The sequence below is a fragment of the Lissotriton vulgaris genome, chromosome 5 (genome assembly GCF_964263255.1).
Source record: "Lissotriton vulgaris chromosome 5, aLisVul1.2, whole genome shotgun sequence".
NCBI lineage: Eukaryota > Metazoa > Chordata > Amphibia > Caudata > Salamandridae > Lissotriton > Lissotriton vulgaris.
In genome coordinates this window covers 690014755-690039622 of record NC_141693.1, presented here as the reverse complement: position 1 = coordinate 690039622, position 24868 = coordinate 690014755, and the positions used below count along the sequence as shown (strand labels likewise).

The 24868-nt window shown below is 49.6% G+C and overlaps 1 protein-coding gene across 1 annotated transcript in view; it reads right to left on the bottom strand.

Moving 5' to 3' along the window:
• AIFM2 (AIF family member 2, ferroptosis suppressor) overlaps positions 1-24603 on the bottom strand; it is a 408648-nt gene extending 384045 nt beyond the window's left edge. The window contains exon 1 of the mRNA XM_086922126.1: positions 24406-24603. The gene's annotated coding sequence lies outside the window, so the exon portion shown is untranslated. The remainder of the gene's footprint in view (positions 1-24405) is intronic.
• Positions 24604-24868: the final 265 nt, after the last annotated feature.

The following is a 24868-nucleotide window of genomic DNA, read 5'->3' as shown; positions in this document are numbered from 1 at the left end:
TCACAATTTAATTTTGCAACGGGACTATATCCTAATAGCTCACATTGCAAAATCGTCAGTCGTTGGCAGTTGCAGAACTATCAGCCTAATAAACATTTAAGTCCTACCATGTTCAACATCTACATTACTCCCACGGGTTTATCCCGATATCCTATGCGGGTGACACTCAACTTAGACCTTCTCCTTCAATAAAGCAACCCAGGCAGCTCAGGTCACCTTCTCTTCCGGCATGCTGGCAATCTCTCAGTGGATGCGAAACAACTTTTTACAGCTAAATGTCAGAAAGACTAAGATCATGCTTTTTGGAGAGGCTCCACTGCTGTGGACACCAGAGTGGTGGCACAGAGAGATGGGAATTGCCCCAGCACCAAATACAACGGTAAAGAACTTAGGGGTGCGTCTTGAGCAGACTTTAACCATGAAAGATCATGTGACACACACAGTTGGCTCATGCTTCCATGTGCTTGACCTGCTGATAAGAGTTTTCCCCTTCCTTCCCGATTCCACATGGAAGAGTCTCATGCAAACATTGGTGTTGAGCAGATTGGATTACTGTAACGCCTTGCTGATTGCAGCTAACGAGTCCTCTCTGAATCGCCTTCAGGTAGTACAGAATACAGCACCTAGTCTAACCCTGAATGCCCCATACAGAACAGCCATACTCCCCCTTTTACAACAGCTCCACTAGATGCCTGTGTGCAAAACACAGAAATTTAGGATCTGCTGTATGACACACAAGGTAGTGTGGGATAATGGACCTACTTACTCAGCGGAAAACCTCCACCGCTAGATTCCCCATAGGGACCTCCGCTCCGGATCAAAATCCCTTCTCAAGATACCCAAGGTCAAGAAAGACTGGACAGGGGGAAAACCGTTCTCTCATATGGTTCCCTTCCTTTGGAACCAACTCCCCAACTCATTAAGGCAGTGCCTGGACGTTCTGAAGTTTAGAAAGGCTTTGAAAACTGCTCTATACTAGACTTGCCTCCATGTGACAGCTTCCTTCTGTGGGTCCGCAAGCCGAGATACCCCTTTGGGGGTGATTCATGCGCTATACAAATCCACAAATTAAATTAATTAGCAGGCTGTTTTTTGGGTGCCCATGGTAGCCTACAAACACAGTGTTGCAGTCCTGCAAGTAAAAACAGGCCATCCTCAGTCGCAAACTGTAACCCTTTTTATTTTCAAAGCAGCCATGATCCTAAATGAAATGGATTTGCTTTAAAAATAGAAAAGCTTTCTGTTTGGGAAAACGTTGCGGGCGCAAGACCACTATCTACATCTGCCAGAGGATGCAGACAGCATTCACAAAGTGGACACCAAGTCCTTTACGAAGTTATTACCACCTCTGTTGAGGTTTCAGTAACTGATCAATGGTTTGTGCAGCTCAACAATTAGGAAGGTATGCCCCTTTCATGCCCACTCCTAGTTGCGAATGGAGTGAAAAACTAATTTTGCAATCAGAACGGCTTTTCCAACTTGCAAAATAGGTTTAGGAAATAGAAAAAAAGCAATTACATTGATGCATCAAATTTCAGGGTTTCCAATCGCAAAATAGGTTTGTACATCTGCTAAGTTCACAAACTAAAGGTGGGCCTAGGTAACATGGCACCATTTTTAATATAAATTGTAAAGAATTACAGGTAGGACATGGTTGTGGTAGGTTTATTCACTTAAATATAAGCAATATTATCCCTTAGGCTTGGAGAATGCAGTTAATTTCTACGACAAATCTCCACTAATGTCTCCTCTGCAACCAGTGCTCTTTCTCCTCTGGGCCACCTCTACTTACCAGTAGTGACAGGTGATCTCTGAAAACGATGTGGCAACCTACAAACCCTGAACTGCAGTGAACGAAAACCAATGAGATAAACTTTCTCTAAGGGGGGCGTGGCTACCAGCTGACCATGGTAGACGTCCACCCACTTGCAGAGGAGAAGACCCGGGCGGGGAACAGCGGCTCCCTTGGGCTCTGACTACAGCGGATAGCAGCTACCGACGTCCAGTGGCGTGAGGCCTAGCACCGCGCCAAGCACGCCGGAGACCACGGCCCACAGTGGAAGACCAGGCCGGGCGCAACTGACTTCCGGGCAGCGGCGCTTGGCATCCGGGACCCGCCCGGGACTCGGAGGAGAGCGGGCAAATATACCGGAAGCAGAGCGGAATACGAGAGGTATCCCACCACTGGGTCAGTCACCACCCGATGCGACAGGAGCCAGAGGGGAGACGCACCCTTACCGCGGAGCACGGCACAGCGAGCACCGGGAGTGAAGTCGGAGGGCGGGTGCCTGCTGCGAGGTGTGCCTACTGACCGGGAACACAGGCCCGAGAGAGGGAGCATTGGTGGAGCCCTGATAATCACTGGAAGGCACCGCCGATGCGCTTTGGATCCCCGTGGGAGGTGAAGCGCTCCACTGCCGCTGGGAAAGGGACGCCCACCATTTTGTGAATGGCGCATTGGGTTGCGGAGCGGGCATAACTGCGGCCCGGAGTTCTGAGACACTGGGGACGGAACGGGCCATGGTGACCTGCGGGACCTCTCTGTAAGTGTTCTTCCTGCCCATCGCCATCCTGCCAGATGACCCTGAGAGTGAAGTCCCTGTGGTGACCGTACGAAAAGGGCAGATAGACTGTATGCAGCATCATAGCTAGACAACTAGACGCTGTCATTCAGAGTGGAGGAGAGAGGCCGGGTCCTACAGGTGATCGACGACGCGGGAGTGCTAAGACGTGCTCGAGAAGGACCCACCTGGGATCTAGAACGAGTCGAAATATGGTCCGTAACAAGGGCAGGCAACCAGACACAGCGGTGCATGCCACGTTGCGTTCCACCAGCTCCGAGGACCCCCTGGCATCCTCCAATAACGAAGTGATCCCGCCGACGGGTATGGACTCGCAAGAGGCAAAACTGGACCTGATCCTGACCGAAATTAGGGCATCGAGAGAAGACTGGGATCTCGAATGGACACAATGTCTACCGGACTGTCCCTTTTGAAGGCCGATCACAACAAATTGGCAGAAAAGGTCACTGAGCATAAACTGGCCCTGGATGACCCGATACCACAGTCGACGTAAAACTCTACGAAAAATGAGGCACTAGAGCGGCAGATGAAAGGATTGCGGGATAGAGTGGATGACGCAGAGGGGCGCTCGCGTCGCAACAATGTACGCCTCTTGGGCGTGCCGGAACGCAGCGAGGGAACTAATCCGACGCAGTTTGTAGAGGACTGGCTTAAAACGGTTGTGGCTTCTGAGGACCTCACCCCGCTGTTTAGTGTGGAGGGTGCACACAGGATACCCCCAAGGCCGCCTAAACTGGGAGCTCCTCTGAGCCCACTGATAGCTCAAATTCTGCATTACAAAGACAGGGACGCAATCCTCAAGGCGGCAAGGGAGAAGGCCCCGTTACGCTATGTAAATAAGACGGTGTAGATCTATCCGGACTTCACCCCAGCTGTCCAGAAAGCTAGATCTTCCTTCTTAAGCGTGAAACGCACTCTGCGAGAACGCAACCTGAAACATGCCCTGTTCTTCCCGGCACGTCTTAAGAGTTATCCAGGAGCACAAAACCCATTTCTTCGATACGGCGGAAGAGGCGTCAGAATGGATTGAAGTGGCGCTTTCAACTGACTTATCGCAGGACGCTCTGGAGAACGCGATGGGAGAGGACATGGCTGGCACCTCGGATTCACGGCGGGGCCCTAGAGAGGCAGAGGACACAGAGACTGGCACAAGTGGAGCCCGTGTACCATCTGGAGAGAGGGATGCGCAGGCAACGGCGCTGCTGACGACGGACGCTCTGGTGGCTCACGATGCCAGAACCGGAGTGGAAACAAACAGCAAAGACAGTTGCCACACACTGGCCTCTGAATCAGACACTAGCTTGCAGTTATTCCCGCACATCACAGCGCAGATGGCGAACGAGTTCTGATATGCTGCCTGAGAGAAAAAAGGGGTGGTAATGTATATACGTGCATAAAGAAATGGTTGAGATGGGGATACACAGCAAGGGTTCCATGCAGCTAGCAGGGCAAAAGGTACAGAGTCTTTTGTTAACAGATTCGGAGTAGGAACGTAGGGGTACAACCCCCCCAAGCGACGGCAAAATGGTTTTGAGTTTATAACCCTGTTGAGTATCGCTGTTTGGTCCTGGACAGTTAGGAGGAAGGGACCTTAAAGTTGGGAAGTTAAGCACTAAGGCAGCACACATTATGCATCACACACCACCACATGGCCCACAGGATCAGGTGAAGTCACACGACCCAAGCAGTAATGACCATGGCAACAACTAACACATATAAACTCTGCACGTGGAATGTGAGAGGCCTGGGTTTGGTGCATAAAAGGCACAGGGTACTGGCTCAACTTCACAGGCGCCAAGTGGAAATAGCGTGTATACAGGAGATCCATTTAAACAGCGCAGAGGGCGCCAAGATGGCTAGTAAATGGAAGGGTCAGTTTTATGCAACCGATTACTCAGTGTTCTCCCGGGGGGAGGCCATTTGGATAAAAAACACGGTCCCCTTTAAAACACTGGAACACAGGGCAGACAGGGAGGGGAGGTACGTGTTCGTAAAAGGATTACTAGACGGCTCTTTGGTGGTATTCGGTAGCCTCTATGCCCCCAGCAGTCCAAATTCTTTGATATTATCAGCAGAGTGCTGTCAGATTGGTCGGAGCTTGCATGGGTTCTGGGTGGGGATTGTAATGCGGTGCTAGACCTGTATCTAGACAGGTCCCATCCCCACTTGAATGCGACAGAGAGCAATAAGCAAGCAGAAGCACTGTCGCGCTGGGTGATTGGATGGGATCTGGCGGATGCGTTGGGTACCAAATATGCAAATCGTAAGGAATACACGTTCTACTCCCCGCCACAAAAAACTACACACGAGAAAAGACCGTTTTCTTTGTTCTACTACAATATCAGGATCCATTGAATCGGTTGTGTCATGGGCAAGACTCTATCGGTCGTTATGTGTGTAACCTGCACACCACAGTTTGCGAAACCTGAATTCAATTGCTTATTCAACACATCGGTGCAGACCTGCTACCTGACTAGCCCCTGCCAGGTCTTCTAAAATAACTGAACATGCAGACACTACTATGTCTTGTGCAGGCGTGCACTGTTCAACGCTTGTGCACATTTCTTTTCTTTTCTTTTCAACGTTGTTGAATCATTGTTTTCTATTTCACACTTGTAGATTTTTATTAATGGGTCGTTTTTTTGGGGTTACTGTGATAAACGTGATTTGACTAGGGGCAAGAGCAATGTGAACTTTAGGGCAATCTAATACTGGGATGGTTTTCGTCGGGTTCGTATCAGTTAACTTTTTAGTCCTCTTTCTATGAGTACTGGTAGACGCAGTGTTTACTTGGTATAACTACACACTTTTTCTTCATATAAGCTTTCTCCTTGTTACGTGGAACCCAAGTGAGTAATGCAGAAGCGCTTAGAAACAATTCAGATCTTTTGCTCGTAAAGTTTAAAAAAAAGGGAGGGGCGGGGACACCGGTCCGATGTGGATGATGTGGTTTATAAATCACATCCGGTTGAGATACGCTGTAGCTCGGCGTTTCACTACACGCGGGAGTTTACGGGGATGGCAGCGTGGACCAGACGATAGAACTAGCAAGGTATGTGACAGGGCAGGCATGGGTACAGTGGCCGGATTGTAATGCCAGTTGAGAAACGAGAATACATATTTAGTAAAGTCCGCCTTTCGTTTATACAGGTAGAACAGAGAAAATAGAAGGCTTGAGTTCAACGCGTAGAAGCCAGGAAGTAAGTAGCAAATGCTGCTGTGTTGATGTAAGATATTTGAGGCTACAGTCACGGATAGTTAGATTTATGTCAGCTCCTTTTTGGTTGCAGGAACAACCGTGCAGTACAGGGAAGTTTGAAATAAGTAACAGTACCCGATTGGTGGGTATGTTTACTCTTACTTACTTTTACTTTTTCATTTAGTATTGTTTTGCTTGTGATACACGTTGATGAAACTAGCCCAGACTTAATGGCATGTATAGGGTTTACCACAGTAGGAACTGGTACATCGTTGCTTGGACAGCTGGTATGTTTCATAATAGTAAGAAAATGTAATTGACTTTGAAAAGATATGCATAATATGTACTTGTATATATAAGACATGCATTTAAAATGATTTGTAATAACATAAGGATACATGGTTACATTTTGTAATTAATAATATTTCTTTACACAGTAATTCCCCTGACGAAGATGCTGAGGAATCGAAATGCATTGGGAGTCGTCGCAAGTGCAGATGGAATTGCTGTCTTGTGATTGCATTAATTAGATATTATGTTATGAAAATTTGAATTGTATTCTCAATGAAATTCAATTTTGAATATGTCGAAAAAGTTGAGATGAATTGAAAAAAATCATACACTGTTAGAAATTACACTGAACAGATCATGAATTTTCAGTTTGTTGAAATTGTTCTTCTTCCTTTATTACGATAATTGGTTTAATGGAATTCACGAAGATGCCGGTGTATATGTTTGTACTGGGATATATTATTTGAAATAGTGTTAAAAGACAAAAATTTGTTGCACCTGAGCAAGTTTGAACAGTGCACGCCTGCACAAGACTCTATCGGACCATAACCCGGTGGAGCTGGTGATAAAATGAAGGAGGCTTCCTACTCCGATCCCAACCTGGCGATTACCCCCCGAATTGTTGGAGGATCAAGTCTTTAGGGCAACTGTGTCGGACGCCATTACGCAATATTTTGCTGAAAACAAAAACACGGCTGGGTCCCGCCAACTCCAATGGGACGCCTTTAAGGTGACCATACATAGCCTAGCGATGAGTACAAAAGTGGGCATTAAATATTCAGTGATAGAGAAGCTCAAGGAAGTGGAGGGTAAATTAGCCATGCTAGAAAATGAGGCAGCGGCCGCACACGGCGGCCTCACGCAACTTCAAGAAGCGCACATACTACATGCAGAATTACTGTAGGAACTACGTGTAATAGACCACAGAGAATACACGTGCAGGCAACATACGCAGGCAGACAGGTCTGGTCCACTTTTGGCTCGCCTGGTGCGCAATACTCCGCCCGTCGCCCCAATAGTGGAAGTGAGAGATGGGTTGGGAATGGTAGTGCAACTGGAGTAATTTCTGACAGACGTTAACATTCCACGACTCACGACCGAGCAGCGGAAAGACCTGGCAAACAATATAACTATAGCTGAAATTAGACAGGCTATCAAAGCACTACCACGAAACAAAGCACCCAGGACGGACGGCCTGCCAGCCGAGTTTTACCTCACGTACATTGATATCCTGACCCCACACCTACATACTCTGTATAACTTATCGATGGAATCCCGCACACTGCCTCCCACAACCCTACAGGCATTAATAATCTCCCTCCTGAAGCCTGGCATGAACACTCTGCAGCTGGAGAATTATAGACCCTTGTCACTGCTAAACACAGACTACAAGATCCTTAGCAAGATTTTAGCAACTCGCATATCCCAATATATCCCGACCCAAATACACCCAGACCAGTGTGGCTATGTGCCAGGCAGAAGCACGGCACTGAACCTTCGAAGGCTGAGCCAATTAATGACACTAGAGGGTACTAGACATGATAAGGAGGGGTGCATCTCCCTGGATTTAAGGCAGGCCTTTGATTCCCTGAGATGGGATTATATGGTGGCGATATTGGGCAAATTTGGCATCCCACAGGAGTACATCAACTGGGTAACGTTGCTATACCTACACCCCACAGCACGTGTCTGAACTAACAGATGTATCTTCGAGAAATTGACATCATGAGGGGCACGCGGCAGGGATGACCACTGTCGTCGTTGCTATTTATACTCACTCCGGAGCCTTTATTAATTAAAGTCCGTACACTAGCGAGTGCAAAAGGGATACAGAGAACCGCAGTGCCCCATATCATATCGGCCTACGCCGATTACATAATATTATACATCAATGACATGTCAGCAGATCTGGCCCCGCTCCCAACAATATTCAATACTTTCCGGGACATATCGGGTTTGGGGATCAATGACTCGAAATCTTATGGCTACTGCTTTAACACTCCGTTGGAAAGCACACACATAGAGTTTGAGCCACACTGCTTTCAAGTGGCGACTACGACTTTCAAGTATTTGGGGATACAGGTGTACCGGAACGCACGTGACCTCTTAGAAGGTAACCTGGGCAAAGCGATCAGTGCACTCAAAACACAAATACAATTTTGGAACACACTACCTGTATCGATAGCCGGGAAGGTGACAAGTACAAAGATGGTGGTGCTACCTAGATTACTGTATTTCTTCATGAACCTGCCCCTTATGATCCCGCTGAGTTTTTTCAAGACTATTAACACGATACTAACGGAGCTGATATGGGGGGGCAGGCAGAAGACGTATCGTTATGGCTAAGTTACAACTACCCGCAGACAAGGGCGGCATGGGAGTACCAGATCTGATCGCATACAGTTACGCCTGTCAACTCCAGTAGTTGGCCTATTGGCTAGCAGGGCGTAACCTACATGAAATAGGTATGACGGAGGCAGAAAAGAGCAGGGGCACTATACACAGGCTACTGCTGCCAAACGCTAGACTGCCGGCCACAGCACCATACCTCCTACGTCTAGCTATCAAGTCCTGGAAAAAAGCAGTTAAATACACTAATGCGGTGTCGTCCTATGCACCCACTATACCCCTGCTGGGGCTTCCATTGGGAAACTGTATATTGTTGGAACTAAAACTCAGGACATGGCAGCAAGCAGGTGTTCTACAAGTGGGAGACTTCTTTGCGGAGAACGCTCTCATTACACACGCGGATTTTATGCAGCTGCATCATACCCCTGACACGTTATTCTTGCTACATGTAGGAAGGGGGAGGCCCTAGTTGGCGCAGTGTAGCACTAGCGACAAGCAGGGACTCTCTCTTCCTCGTCAGGGCTGAGGGTTACCTTCCAGACAACCTCTGCTTACCCTCTAGGTAGTGTGGCTTAAGCAGTCTTAGGCTAATCTTTGGGGCACATAGGGTTAAACATTTGCAATATCACACCATCACAACCAACCCACCACACAATGACACCAAACTGTATTTGTAAAAATATATATCTTTATATAAATTTCAAGCAGGCTTGTAAATACAGTTATCAAACTTTCAATAGCGGTTCCAGTTTACTCAAGTTCAGGTTGCCACAGTTCTTTCTAGCAATAAGCAATCTTTTGGGCCTTCTGCCCAGGTTCGACAAGGTTCAGTGTCTTGTGGCGCCTCAATGCGCTTTCCGCTGTCTCCGCTCGCTTTTGAGGGGAGATCGGGCCTCGAGGACCAGGAGCTGTGCGGGCCTCGGTTCCAGAGGCGGCTCGTGTTGGGAGCAGATCGCGCAGTGCGAGCTCGAGTTGCAGGGCGCTCGCACCGTGAGGACACAACACAGTACCTTTCAAATTCTTGTGGAGCGGGCGGCTTCCAGGGGAGCTGTCCCACGTCACGTTGCTTTTCCGGGGTCGCTGTTCACTGCGGCTCTCAGCCGGGCAGGTCACGGGTCATCCGGGGCGGCGGTGTTCAGTGGCGGCAGGGTCCTTCCTTCGTCGTTCGCTCCGACCCTGGAGGCGGTGGCTGTGTGGTGGCGGCAAGTGGCAGTACGGTCCCCAAGTGCAGGACGTACCCAGCCAAAGTGCTGATTGCAGCTGTGCGCTCACAGCTGAGCTGTCGGGCAGGTTACCGACCAGAGGGGGGTTATCACAGGGCGGCTGTCCGTCTTCGCAGGTGGATTGACGGCTAGCAGCGCAGTCAATTCGGGAGCTTGGGCCGGACGGGTCCTCCTTCACTTTGCTCTCGGGCTCCCGGTGCAGGTGCGGTCACGGTGTTCGGGCCAGCGGCGGCTGGACCTCACGTTGCTCTCGCTGTTGCTTTGGGCCCCGGTCACGGTGCTCGGGGGGATGTCAAGGCCTTGGATTACGGGGAGCGTGGCAGACTTGCCCAGCGCTCCCAAACCCCTCTGTCAGTACTGCAGCGATAAGCAGCACACACAGTCGCGTTCTTCAGGATGTAGCGCCCACTGGTCCTGGGGCGCTGGTCAGGGGGCAAGTTCAGCAGCAAGCCCTTGGAGATCTTTCAGCAGAGTTTGGCACAAAGTTTCATAAAGCAAAAGTCTTCTTGTAGTCTTTTCTTTTCCTCTCCTTCTGCAGCAAGGCACCAGACACAGGCAAGAGACAGCACTCTTCCTTGTCCTTCCCGGTCCTTCTCGTCGGGTAGAGTTCCTTCTGTAGCCCAAACAGGATCTAATTTACAAGGAGCAGGGCTCCTACTTTTATACTGCATTTCTTTTGTTCTTGCAGGCCAGGGGGGCCTTTGCATAGCCACTTTCAGTCCTTGAGTACTCCGGTGGGTGTAATCCGGCTTCTGCTTTCAGTGTGAGGGGCAGGCGCATCAGACGCCCCACAGGAGGTGGAGCCAGCATTGTGCGGACAGGGGCAGCCAGAGTACCTTGTTGATGGGGGCTTCGCCCTTCCTGGGCCAGGTGTCGGCTGAGTCATCAGTCGCTCCCCAGGAGGGTGGAGCCAGCATTGTGGTGGCAGAGCACAGCAAGATCCAGAGTCAAGAGCCACTCCTACCTCCCACTAAGGTGCAATCCACGCATTCACCACCTGTCATCCCCCAGCCCTGTCACTCACACATCCCAGACAGTCCGATACACATACCAGCAGAGGCGGGCAGAAATGGTTAGGCAAGCAAATGCTAACTTTCTAAAAGTAGCATTTGCGAACACAGGATATTAAAATAAACTTTACTAAAAGAAATATTTTATTATTCTGAGTTCAGGCATACTAAACACGACTCTCTACCATGCTCCCTGAGCCTGCTGGGATTATAGGGTGTAATAATTCCAGCAGCCCGTTCTGGCCTAACGGAAGCAGGTAGCCCTCTATAGTGAAATACGCGTTTAGTTGTAATTCACTACTAGGACATGCCACACACATCAGGGCTTGTCCTACCTTACACTTACAATGCACCCTGCCCTCAGGCCTACCATAGGGGTGACTAATATGAAGTCAAGGGAAGGTTCAGGGGCGGGCAAGTGGGTGCACTTGCCCAGCCGGCATGACAGTACGAAACTGCACGCAGGTTCTGCAATGGCAGACCCTAGACACATCTTAAGGCTGCTTCTGTGGGTGGCGCAACCAGCGCTGCAGGCCCACTAGCAGTATTGGCATTCACAAGCCCTGGCACTCCTAGTGCGCTTTACTAGGGACTAACAGTGAATCCAATGCACCAATCATGGACATCAATCACATGTACAATTTACAGTAGGGAGCACTTGCACTGCGGCACGGGTCAGCCGTGGCGCAGTGCCCTGAGTATCGGAAAACCAGCAAAACATCGGAGGCACACCAGCAAAAAGTGGAAGGGAAGCTCACGCCAAGGTGCCAGGTCTAACATGTGTCCCCTCCAGCTGAAATGTGGGGGGAACTACCCTTCCCCAGGGAGTTCCACATCACTAAGGCGGAAAAATCTGGACAGACCGTCAGCGTTGGCGTGATCGGTGCCAGGGCGGTGTTCCACCGTAAAGTCCATACTCTGTAGAGAAATGGACCACCTCAACAGTTTCGGGTTCTCACCCCTCATCTGCATCAACCATCTGAGGGGCCTGTGGTCCGTCTGAACTCGGAAGTGAGACCCAAACAAGTAGGGTCTTAGCTTCTTCAGCGCCCAGACCACAGCAAATGCTTCACGCTCTATTGCACTCCACCTACTTTCCCGTGGAAGTAACCTCCTACTGATGAAGGCTACGGGTTGGTCAAAGCCCTCCTCAGTCATCTGTGAAAGAACAGCCCCTATACCATGCTCTGAAGCGTCTGTTTGCACTATGAATTCCTTGGAGAAATCAGGAGCCAGGAGCACGGGCGCCGTGCACATGGCAGTCTTCAGGGTGTCAAAAGCCTTCTGACAGGTGTCAGTCCAAATCACATTCCTGGGCTGCTTCTTCGAAGTCAGCTCTGTCAAGGGGGCCACAATCGTGCCATAGCCCTTGACAAACCTCCTGTAATACCCAGTGAGCCCCAGGAAGGCTCTCACTGCAGTCTGGGTCTTGGGGGGTTCCCAAGCCAGGATGGTCTCAATTTTGGGTTGCAAGGGTGCCACCTTGCCACTCCCCACTTGGTGTCCCAAGTACACCACTGAACCCTGCCCAATCTGGCACTTGCTTGCCTTGATTGTGAGGCCTGCTCTGCGCAGGGCCATCAACACTTCCCAGAGGTGTCGCAGGTGCTCTGGCCAGGTGCCACTGAACACTGCGATGTCATCCAGGTAGGCTGCACTGAACTCATCCAGCCCAGCCAACACCTGGTTGACCAATCTCTGAAAGGTGGCAGGGGCATTCTTCATTCCAAATGGCATAACCCGGAACTGGAAATGCCCATCTGGTGTAGAGAATGCTGACCTCTCCTTTGCCCCATCGGTCAAGGCGATCTGCCAGTACCCAGACGTTAAATCAAACGTGCTGAGGAACCGGGCAGCCCCTAGCCGATCAATGAGCTCATCAGCTCTGGGGATGGGGTGCGTGTCAGTCTTCGTGACTGAATTGAGTCCTCTGTAGTCCACACAGAACCGGAGTTCGGGCGTGGCTCCCGGCGCAGCAGCCTTTGGGACCAAGACCACGGGGCTGGACCAAGGACTGCTGGAAGACTCAACCACCCCAAGGGCAAGCATCTTGGAGACCTCCTCCTTAATGCAGGCCCTGACCCTGTCAGTCACTCTGTAAGCCTTATGCTTCACAGGTAAGCTGTCTCCAGTGTCCACATCATGGACGCACCAATCTGTGACACTCGGAACCAGGGAGAACAGATCTGGAAACTGCCCCAGCAACTGGCGGCAGTCTTCCTGTTGTTCGGGGGTCAGGGTGGGTGAGAGGTTAACTCCATCCACTGACCCATCTTTCTCACAGGCCACTAAGAGGTCAGGAAGAGGCTCCGACTCCTCCTCCATTCCATCATCAATTGCCAACAACATGCCCACTTCGGACCTTCTCAAGTGGGGCTTGAGGCGGTTGACATGTAGGACCCTCAAAGGGTTCCTGGGCGTCTTCATGTCCACCAAGTATGTCACGGGGCTCTTGCGCTCCACAACCTTAAATGGACCTGTCCACTTATCCTGAAGGGCACAGGGCTCCACTGGGGCCAGGACATACACCTCTTGTCCAGGCTGAAGCTCGACCAGAGTGGCATTCTGGTCGTACCACCGCTTCATCTCCTCCTGGCTTGCTTCCAGATTTGCCTCGGCAAGTTGTCTGAAGCGCCTGGTTTGGTTTCTGAAGGCCAGCATGTAGCTATATACATTCTGGGGAGGTTTCCTGGGAGATTGCTCCCAGCCTTCCTTTACCAAACTCAGTGGTCCTCTCACGGGGTGACCGTACAGCAGTTCAAAGTGGCTGAACCCTAGGGACTTCTGTGGTACCTTGCGATATGCAAAGAGCAGGCATGGTAAGAGGACGTCCCCCTTACGCCTCATTGGACCTTCCAGGCCCATGATCATGCCTTTCAGGGTTCGGTTGAATCTTTCAACCAACCCGTTTCCTTGGGGATGGTAAGGCGTGGTGAACTTGTACGTAACACCACACTCTTGCCAAAGGGACTTCATATACTTGGATATGAAGTTGGTCCCCCTGTCGCTCACCACCTCTAGAGGGAATCCTACTCGTGAGAAAATTCCCATCAGTGCACGCCCCACCACGGGGGACGTCACTGTCCTCAGAGGGATGGCTTCAGGGTACCGGGTGGCATGATCCACCAAGACCAGGATGAACCTGTTGCCCATGGCTGTCTTGGGGTCCAGAGGCCCAACAATGTCAATACCCACTCGCTGGAATGGCGTACCGACCACAGGGAAGGGTTGGAGGGGAGCCTTGTTCTTCCCTCCGCTCTTCCCACTTGCCTGGCAAGTCGGACAGGTCCTACAATGAGCATCTGAGCTCTTGTGCATTTGGGGCCAGTAAAAGTGGGTGACAAGCCTGTCATAGGTCTTGTCCATCCCCAAATGTCCTGCTAAAGGCACATCGTGAGCCAGACCCAGTAGGAAGGCTCTGAACTTCTGGGGTACCACCAGCACACGGGCTGACCCAGGTTCAGCAGCCTTAGGCTCTGAATACAGGAGGTCGTTCTCCCAGTACACATAATGTGTTTTGGCCTGAACACCATTGGCCTGGTCTGTGGTCTGCAGCCTGCTGCCGCATACCCACGAGAGAAGGGCATTCTTTCTGCTCCCTGCAGAATTCCTCCCTGGAGGGTCCTCCTTCTTGCTGCCAATGGGTCAGCTCAGGCAGGTCCCCCAGTTCAGCAATCTGTTCCCCTGTAGGCTCCAGGGCATCCCCCTCAGGGTCTGCTTCCTCCTGGACCTTGGGAACTTCAGGGGCCGGTTTCCCGCGCCCCCTGCGCCTTCTCCCTAAGGCCGGTTCCTGGGCCTCTCCTTCAGGCCCCAGGACCTCTTGATCACCCTTACTGGCTGCCATCGACCGGGTGGTCACGCACGCCCAGTCAGGCAGACCCACCATCCTCAGGTGAGTCGTCTTCTCCACCTTTTCCCAAGGGGAGTGCTCCAAGTCTTTCCCTAGCAAACAGTCAACAGGCATGGTTTTCCTCACACAGACCTGCAGAGTACCAGAGACCCCCCCCCCCACTCGAAGGGAACTTGAGCCATCGGACACTGACTCTCTGAATTATCAGCATTGATAACCCTACAGTAGGCATGGGGTACAACCTGCTCTTGAGACACCAGGTGCTGCCTCACTGCAGTCACGCTGGCTCCAGTATCTCTAAGAGCCTCAGCTTCCTTACCATTGATGACCACCACCTGCCCATATTTCTTAGTGTTAGAGGGCAGGTAGTTCGTAGGGATCATCTCACTGTCTCCTAGCGAGACTAGGGTCATGTGAACGGGATCTCCACCCCCGGGACCATCACTTCTTCTCCTAAGTGAACACTAGTCACTTGACGGGGCGGAGCACCAGTGGGTGCGGGTTTTCCAAACAGGCGACACTTGGGGTCACTGGATATGTGCCCCGGCTCACCACATTTGAAACAATTGAAGGGCCCCTTTGGAACAGGTTTACCTGTCGGGCCCCATTCTGCTTTGGGGGTGGGGGAGGCTGAGAACCTTTCTGCTGGTCCCCTTGGGGATTACTTTGGGGGCCTTTTTGGAACCCTTTCTGTTTTCCCTTGTCCCCCCCACTCTTCTGCTGGGGACCCTGCCCACTCTTGGCGGAGTCTCCCACTGGACCCTTGTGACCCTGGTGCTGAGCCAGCGGTCCGCCTCCTCAGCAAGCTTCCTCGGGTTGGACAGCTTGCTATCGATCAGGTGTTGGCGTAACTCAGGAAAACAGTGATCAGACAAGTGCTCCCATGCAATTAAATCAAAGAGACCTTGAAAATCATTCACTTTGCTACCCTTCACCCAACCATCCAGTGCTCTGCAAAAGTAAGTCACATACTCCACATACATATTCCCAGGCCGCTTAGTACATCCCCTAAACTTCTGTCTATACATTTCAGGGGTAAGCCCGTACCTGTTCATTAAAGCTTCTTTCATGTGGGAATAGGATCTCTGGTTTTCAACGGGCAAATCTAGCAGGGTATCTCGCCCTTCGCTAAGGAACCTTCCCCACAACCCCGCTCCCCAATCCTTGTCAGGGACCCGGTGGGAGGACTTGGCTACCTCGTATGCCCTAAACCACTGTCCTATGTCATCCCCCTTAAAGAACTCTTTAACTACATCTTTGGGGATGTGCACTCTTGACTCTACCTGCACCGGCGTTGTGCTGCCACCAGAGGGAGGATGATCCAAGTTTCTTTCCTTTAGACTCATCTCCCTCATTTTCAATTCGTAATCCATTTGGTGCTTTCGCTCTTCCAGCGCCATTCTTTTGGTTTCAAGCTCCAGTTGGATTTTTAATTCTGCCAGCTTCCTTTCATGATCCCTCGTTTCCTTCCTGTCTGCCAGCTCCTCTGGCGACAGGCCTTTACCAAAGCTGTGCACGCTCTCTTGCCTTTCGAGATCCACCAGATCCACAGGTGCATTCTGCTCCTCAGTTGCATCTTGCTCCGCGAGGGCCTCTTGATCCTCCGGGGCCTTTCTGGACTCTATCCAGGCTTTCAGGGCCTTGTAGAGCTCTGGCTTGTTCTTGCAACCGGCGTGCGGAACCTTGAGTTTTTTGCAAAAAAACTTCAGTTCACTCTTTGAGTATTTGTCCAGCTTTGCTGCATCCCATTCCACCTCCAACATCTCAGAGGTCGTGGACTCCGCTCCATCCAGGCTCTTCGTGCCCGGCATGGTTTCTTCGCTAGGGATCGTTTCTCTGCAAAATTACAACCAATCCTGTGGCCAAGTAACTGGACTGAAATCACTGTGCAATGGTCAGAAGTTAAGGTATAGACACTGCAAATGTAAATTCGAAAAATCCTCACCGCTGCGTCCAATGTAGGAAGGGGGAGGCCCTAGTTGGCGCAGTGTAGCACTAGCGACAAGCAGGGACTCTCTCTTCCTCGTCAGGGCTGAGGGTTACCTTCCAGACAACCTCTGCTTACCCTCTAGGTAGTGTGGCTTAAGCAGTCTTAGGCTAATCTTTGGGGCACATAGGGTTAAACATTTGCAATATCACACCATCACAACCAACCCACCACACAATGACACCAAACTGTATTTGTAAAAATATATATCTTTATATAAATTTCAAGCAGGCTTGTAAATACAGTTATCAAACTTTCAATAGCGGTTCCAGTTTACTCAAGTTCAGGTTGCCACAGTTCTTTCTAGCAATAAGCAATCTTTTGGGCCTTCTGCCCAGGTTCGACAAGGTTCAGTGTTTCGTGGCGCCTCAATGCGCTTTCCGCTGTCTCCGCTCGCTTTTGAGGGGAGATCGGGCCTCGAGGACCAGGAGCTGTGCGGGCCTCGGTTCCAGAGGCGGCTCGTGTTGGGAGCAGATAGCGCGGTGCGAGCTCGAGTTGCAGGGCGCTCGCACCGTGAGGACACAACACAGTACCTTTCAAATTCTTGTGGAGCGGGCGGCTTCCAGGGGAGCTGTCCCACGTCCCGTTGCTTTTCCGGGGTCGCTGTTCACTGCGGCTCTCAGCCGGGCAGGTCACGGGTCATCCGGGGCGGCGGTGTTTAGTGGCGGCAGGGTCCTTCCTTCGTCGTTCGCTCCGACCCGGGAGGCGGTGGCTGTGTGGTGGCGGCAAGTGGCAGTACGGTCCCCAAGTGCAGGACGTACCCAGCCAAAGTGCCGATTGCAGCTGTGCTCTCACAGCTGAGCTGTCGGGCAGGTTACCGACCAGAGGGGGGTTATCACAGGGCGGCTGTCCGTCTTCGCAGGTGGATTGACGGCTAGCAGCGCAGTCAATTCGGGAGCTTGGGCCGGACGGGTCCTCCTTCACTTTGCTCTCGGGCTCCCGGTGCAGGTGCGGTCACGGTGTTCGGGCCAGCGGCGGCTGGACCTCACGTTGCTCTCGCTGTTGCTTTGGGCCCCGGTCACGGTGCTCGGGGGGATGTCAAGGCCTTGGATTACGGGGAGCGTGGCAGACTTGCCCAGCGCTCCCAAACCCCTCTGTCAGTACTGCAGCGATAAGCAGCACACACAGTCGCGTTCTTCAGGATGTAGCGCCCACTGGTCCTGGGGCGTTGGTCAGGGGGCAAGTTCAGCAGCAAGCCCTTGGAGATCTTTCAGCAGAGTTTGGCACAAAGTTTCATAAAGCAAAAGTCTTCTTGTAGTCTTTTCTTTTCCTCTCCTTCTGCAGCAAGGCACCAGACACAGGCAAGAGACAGCACTCTTCCTTGTCCTTCCCGGTCCTTCTCGTCGGGTAGAGTTCCTTCTGTAGCCCAAACAGGATCTAATTTACAAGGAGCAGGGCTCCTACTTTTATACTGCATTTCTTTTGTTCTTGCAGGCCAGGGGGGCCTTTGCATAGCCACTTTCAGTCCTTGAGTACTCCGGTGGGTGTAATCCGGCTTCTGCTTTCAGTGTGAGGGGCAGGCGCAACAGACGCCCCACAGGAGGTGGAGCCAGCATTGTGCGGACAGGGGCAGCCAGAGTACCTTGTTGATGGGGGCTTCGCCCTTCCTGGGCCAGGTGTCGGCTGAGTCATCAGTCGCTCCCCAGGAGGGTGGAGCCAGCATTGTGGTGGCAGAGCACAGCAAGATCCAGAGTCAAGAGCCACTCCTACCTCCCACTAAGGTGCAATCCACGCATTCACCACCTGTCATCCCCCAGCCCTGTCACTCACACATCCCAGACAGTCCGATACACATACCAGCAGAGGCGGGCTGAAATGGTTAGGCAAGCAAATGCTAACTTTCTAAAAGTAGCATTTGCGAACACAGGATATTAAAATAAACTTTACTAAAAGAAATATTTTATTATTCTGAGTTCAGGCTTACTAAACACGACTCTCTACCATGCTCCCTGAGCCTGCTGGGATTATAGGGTGTAATAATTCCAGCAGCCCGTTCTGGCCTAACGGAAGCAGGTAGCCCTCTATAGTGAAATACGCGTTTAGTTGTAATTCACTACTAGCACATGCCACACACATCAGGGCTTGTCCTACCTTACACTTACAATGCACCCTGCCCTCAGGCCTACCATAGGGGTGACTAATATGAAGTCAAGGGAAGGTTCAGGGGCGGGCAAGTGGGTGCACTTGCCCAGCCGGCATGACAGTACGAGACTGCACGCAGGTTCTGCAATGGCAGACCCTAGACACATCTTAAGGCTGCTTCTGTGGGTGGCGCAACCAGCGCTGCAGGCCCACTAGCAGTATTGGCATTCACAAGCCCTGGCACTCCTAGTGCGCTTTACTAGGGACTAACAGTGAATCCAATGCACCAATCATGGACATCAATCACATGTACAATTTACAGTAGGGAGCACTTGCACTGCGGCACGGGTCAGCCGTGGCGCAGTGCCCTGAGTATCGGAAAACCAGCAAAACATCGGAGGCACACCAGCAAAAAGTGGAAGGGAAGCTCACGCCAAGGTGCCAGGTCTAACACTACACAATACATAATCTTGACCTGGGCACGGGTTGGACAGAACCGCCCACGAACCCGCTCCTCGCAATGCAGTATCTAATGGGGACGGGCAGTCACCTGACGAGGTGGCTGACGGCCGGCATCAGAAATGGTAGAGCGATCACGCTGCAGCCCACACGGGAATGATGGGAAGGTGATGTGGAAACGTAATTGGAGATAAGGATTGGGAAAAGATACTCAGGTTCCCTAAAAGGGTGTCACGTAATCCAAAATTCAAATTCATCCAATTGATGATAATGCACAGGGCATATCTCACTCCCCACAAATTGCAGGTTATGTTCCCAGACGCAGCGGATACATGCCCTAGGTGCAGAGCGGACGATGCCAGACTGTTACATATGTTGTGGGACTGCCCAAAGCTCAGCTATTATTGGGCAACAATCCACACAACTTTAGAGGCTGTTGCTCCGGGTAGGCCTTACACATCGCCATTATACAGCTTGTTAGGTATAGGCCACAAAGAAAAGAAAAGAAGTGCGGCTACCCGCTTCGTTGATCTGGCATTGCTGCTTGGGAAGAGGTTAATTGCGCTGGAAGTCGGCAGGACCTCCGGATGTGGAGGGCTGGCATAATGAGATGATGCGGTGGGGAAGGGCAGAAGGGATGGAAATACGAAGGGAGGAACGAAGAGGTCTAAGGAAAATGCACATCCCTCTAGAATGGGACACAATGTTGGCAGCCTTTGATGCTTGTTCTGACTCATTCCAAGACTAGTGGTACACGGCAGTGGCCTGCCCGAACTAAGATATGTGTTGCGTTGTAATACTATCACCATGGTATCTAGGGAGAGCTCTGGCTCAGCGGGACAGAATGAGGGAGGCACCTACACGGGAGACACCCCATATGCAGAGAACAGAGATGTTTAACATACAGTGTATAATACGCAGTTGTATGGGACTGTTTTGAATTTGTCATGTGGAAAAAATATGTGCGAACTGAAAAGTGCTAAAGGGGAACGGGTGGGGGGAGTTGCAAACAGAAGGGTGTTTTTCAAAAAGTAAAATGGAAAATAAGTTAATAAATGCACAGTAGGATATATAATTTTATAAAATGTCATAATACATGGACGATATAAATGTATGACTGTATCAATGATTGGCTGTAATAAAGAAATTGGAAAAAAAAAAAGATAAACTTTCTCTAAGAGGGTATCCATATATTAGCTAAAGAGTCACACGTTCGGAAAGTGCCAAAAAAAACTACCCGGGCTGATCCCCCAAAAAATTTTAAACTTGCCATGGGTGTCAATGAGCCGGTCTGATCCCAAGTTTTTATTTTTAAACTTGCCATGGGTGTCAACCTGCATGTAAGGAACTAGTGCAAGTAAGTATGCTAGGACCAGATAGCTATGGACTTTCCCCTCTATTGAAAATGACCTCAAATATGCCAGGGCAAGCATTTTCTGATGGATGCCCCATATTCAATAGATACCATCTGTTTGTTAAGAACTGCATACAATATGCCAATACTGAAATTTTTCAATGCATGCACGGATATATCATGGCTGCCCTGTTACTGTCAAAATCTCTTTTGGTATACAAGGGTGGGCATTTTGCCAAGGGTACCTCCATACCCTGGGTGCACTCTTATATGCCTAAAATTAACTCTAATATGTCGGCACAAGCATTTTGTCATGGCTGCCTCCATATGCCAAGAATTACCTCCAGTACGCCTGACATTGGATTTTACCACGTAAACAATCTCACCCATAACACATGGGTGCTCTCCCAATAGGTTAATAGTGAACTCCTATATGCTAAGTTCAGCAGCACATTTGGAAGCACAACATGCACTCCTACACACACTCTTGCCCGTCTTTCCAATTTGCTTGTGTTGTGTTAGAAACACTGCACTGCCCTTGCAATCCTGGTCTTGCTGTTAGTGAAGCTTGGTAAAACCCTTTTTTCTAACCATTATTCAAAAGTCAAAATAAGAACGACAATTTTGATGCTTTGTTTCATGCACAATATGAACACGGTTTATATTTGTGCATCGAGCACTAACAGGATTGGAAATGGCCAAGACCACTTGTACAGTTTAAAAACATGAAGTCTAAGTTATCGTTTGTCATGCATTGCTCCTTTAGGCAAGGCCACTGGAATTATGCAGCAGGGGATGGCCAAATTATGCAGCAGCGTTGAGTAAATTAAGTTTGCAAGAAAAGGCAAATTATGTGGCATAATGTGGATCATTTTGTGATGGTATTCCTTCATTATTTTGTCATTTTCTACACGTGTTAACACTGTCTAGGTATTGGTTGTACCTCATTAGTACCAGTTAAACACTCAAATAAAGCAATAAACAAAAGACTGGTGACCAGTCACCTATGTAATGGGCCTTACACTGTACGAGAACACATCTCAGCATTTTAAGTAACTTTAGAACCGTTTGAGATAGAAATACATCTTTGGGTTTAAAATCTGCAGATAATGGAGTATGCATCAAATGCAGCGAATCTATAATCATGCGAAAAATGCCACACCCGAGCAGTCGCATAATTCCAGTGGCCCTGCCTTTACGCAGTTCTAACCAATTAGTCAGCAACACACTATATGTTAGGATTTTTAGCCCCCATTTACACTGTTAAAAAATGAAAAGTCCCTGAACGCAGCAAAAGAATGCCCAAGAAGCCACTAGTATCAAAAAAGTGTCATATAAGACAAAGGCAAATCTGTCAAGTGTAAAATAAAAATAAAAACCAACAACGATCAAGCTTCAGTTTAAAACGTCTGGCTTTTTTCTTGGAAGCAAAGGATAATCTGCCAAGTAGGTGTTACTATTCTACTGCTAATGCATAAACATTCACATTCCTCTGAAACAATGGAGCACCGTAAAACTACTGTTAACCACAACAAGAACCACACAGGGATGTAGCTACCAATTGGTGTAGTAGGCGCTGAGGCACTGGGCCCATTAAACCCAAAACGCAGGGATGCGCCGTATTAACGAGAATATGACACACCGGTGTTTCCACAAGCACTGGCGCAAAAAAAAGCTGCCTAGCGCCAACACAGGCACCTTGCTGGCATGTTCCAAGGGTGCCTGCGCTGCAGATACAATTGTTTATGTGCAGGAAGGGACACCTTCCCAAACATAAACAATCAATAAGAGCGATTCACACCTTCTATGTGTGTGGCATTTTATGCACACAGGGAAAGAGCAAAAAAAGAAGAGAAATTGATAATTTCTGCTTGTATCTCCATTCTAACACCTGGCATTCGATTGCGTTAGTTTTTAGGTCCCGCCTGACCCAGCACATGTGCTGCTCTGCGAGACATTTAGTAAGTAGGTTTTCACAAGCGCTACCACATGCTTTTTGGCTGGCATAAAGCGTGCGGTTGAGCGCACAATGACGAGCAGAGGCGCCATCTGGCTTTCCTCTCTTGTCATGGTGTGCGCACATAGCTCGCGATCACTTTCACTTTTGCCGCGCACACCACTCGCAGGTTCACCTCCTACTCCCCCTCTCAGTTAACAGCCCCTCCCCGGCCACAGAACGCATCTTGTTTTGCGCACCGCGGACTACGTATTGTATTGTATAGTACTGTTTGATCCTAAATTCTCAACCTCTATTATGTTTGCACTCAAAAGCAAATTGCTTTCGGACTTAAAAGCAAACACTAGTTGTGACCTTTTCACCGTATTGTTTAAGTCCGCATGGATTTACCAGTATCTTCGACTTCTTCACCTCCTGCCTGGTACCTGTGCCTGTGTTTTTACCCTTAGATTGCTTCCTCCGTCGATGTTGTTCTGGACATGGTTGTGCGGTCACATGAGGTTGTTTTTTCCCATTTTTAACTTTATTGTGCCCGGTTACGTCTCTGCATTTCCTGCATTCCACCTATTGGCTACCTTCCCTGCTTTCTTGTTTTTAATTTCCTTTTAGCGCGCGCGCACGCACACACACACACAACTACAACTCCCGGGCTTGCTTAAATGGTTACTCTGAAGACAACTCCGCGGTCGCACAGTATCAAACCACGGAGTCGGCGCTCTCCTAATGCAATCTACTGTTAGCCTGCGTTACAAGCATTGCACTTTAGATAACATGCAGCACAGATTTCCATACCACTCGTCACTTCAATTTGCCAATTGCTCACAGCGGCACAAAACTGTAGCTGTTCTTTAACCACAATGAGCAAGCCACGGAAAATGAGCCCAGCCCAGCCCTGCCCTGCCCTGCCCTGCGTGACTGCAGACTAGATGTGCTCCCCATCCCACCCGACCATCTGTGCTGCAGCCAAAGGGGCCAGAATACACACGCTTCCTCCCCTCTCACTGCTAAAGGCACCTTAGATGTGTTGCCCAGCAGAGTGCCATTCATTCAGGCTATGAAAATAGAACATTATGAAACTGGTCTCTTCTTAGAATCACTAGCACAGGAAGAAGTGTTCTAAGAATGGCTGCAAGTAAAGTCAATACATTAAACAGAAAATGTTGCAAAGGAACACTATTCGAGTAAAGGTACTAGCTCTAAACCCTAGCGCACCACATCCCTTTCACATAATACTGCCAATAAAATGCAGTTCCTACCAAAGAAAGGAACTCTACAAGACCTTTAAAGAAGCAATGGTAAAGTCAACAGGTCTAAGCTTGACAAGATGCAGATACTATTTTTGTTTTAAACATTTCTTATAGCAAGAAGATACAACAAAAATTAACAAGCATTGGCATAGCCAATAGGTCTCGCTTCTTGGGACCTAATAAGTGTTCAACTATGCAACTGTAGATGTTGTTACACCAGGGATATTGTGCTGCATAACTAAATACTTATAAGGTCCCAAAAGCAAGACCTATTGGCTATGCCAATGCTTGTTTAAGCTGCCTCAGCCGTATAAATCTGGGGCAGCCAAAAAAAAGTAATGGGTGTTGCGGTGGTACGCCCACAGCAAAACACAATGCACGCCCCTTAGGACTACGGTAAAAAAGGGGCATATTAAGACGATGGCGTTAAACCACGCGCAAAGTGGCTTTACGCCCCCTTTTATATATGGAAAATGGCGCTGCGCCACCGGAGCTTCTACAAAAGTGATGCTCCGGTATCAGTGAGGACTTGTAAGTATGCCCCTGTTAGAAATGTTTCGATTATCAAAAGAATATTGTAGGGGAACGCTATTCTACATTGTGTGCAGCGGCGGAGGACTCTTTTGCACATAAACTATGTATCAAAGCGAAAGTTTGTAAAAGAACAACACCGCGAGCACAGTTAGCAGTTCTTTTCACTAGATCCCAGAAACAACCTAACCAAGTCTGTCGCGGGGCCACTATAGCGCATAAATACGCGTTTCCGTCTGTCCCACCTGTGTTAATGACAGTGATCATCGGCGACCTTTACCTACCTGGAAAAATCTGGATTTGTAAACGAGTACGGTGGATCTTCAGCAATTTAGGAGATCTGACAGTGAGGCGAGGATGTTCTTTCCTGTGATATCAATTCGGATCGAGCTGGGAAGTTGCAGAAGCGCTTAAACGGGATGAAAGCCATGAACTCACTGGCAGAGCTTTAACAGACTAATATTGCATGGCAACCGTGACTCAGCAGTGGCGAAAATCTATCGTTGTTGAGTAAAAATTACGACACTTCGCTGCAGGATACGAGCCCTGGGATCGAGGCAAGAGGACATCAGGGAAGCAATGCTATATTTCTGTGCTGCCACCATGTGGATATCTGCAGGTACTTGCCAGCGGAAAAAGTCTATATAGGAAGGAGACCATCGATTTGTGTTGATGAACCTTTGACGTTTTTGTACACTCTAATACTAAATCAACATATTTTAGACTAGTTAAAAAATAAGCATTCTT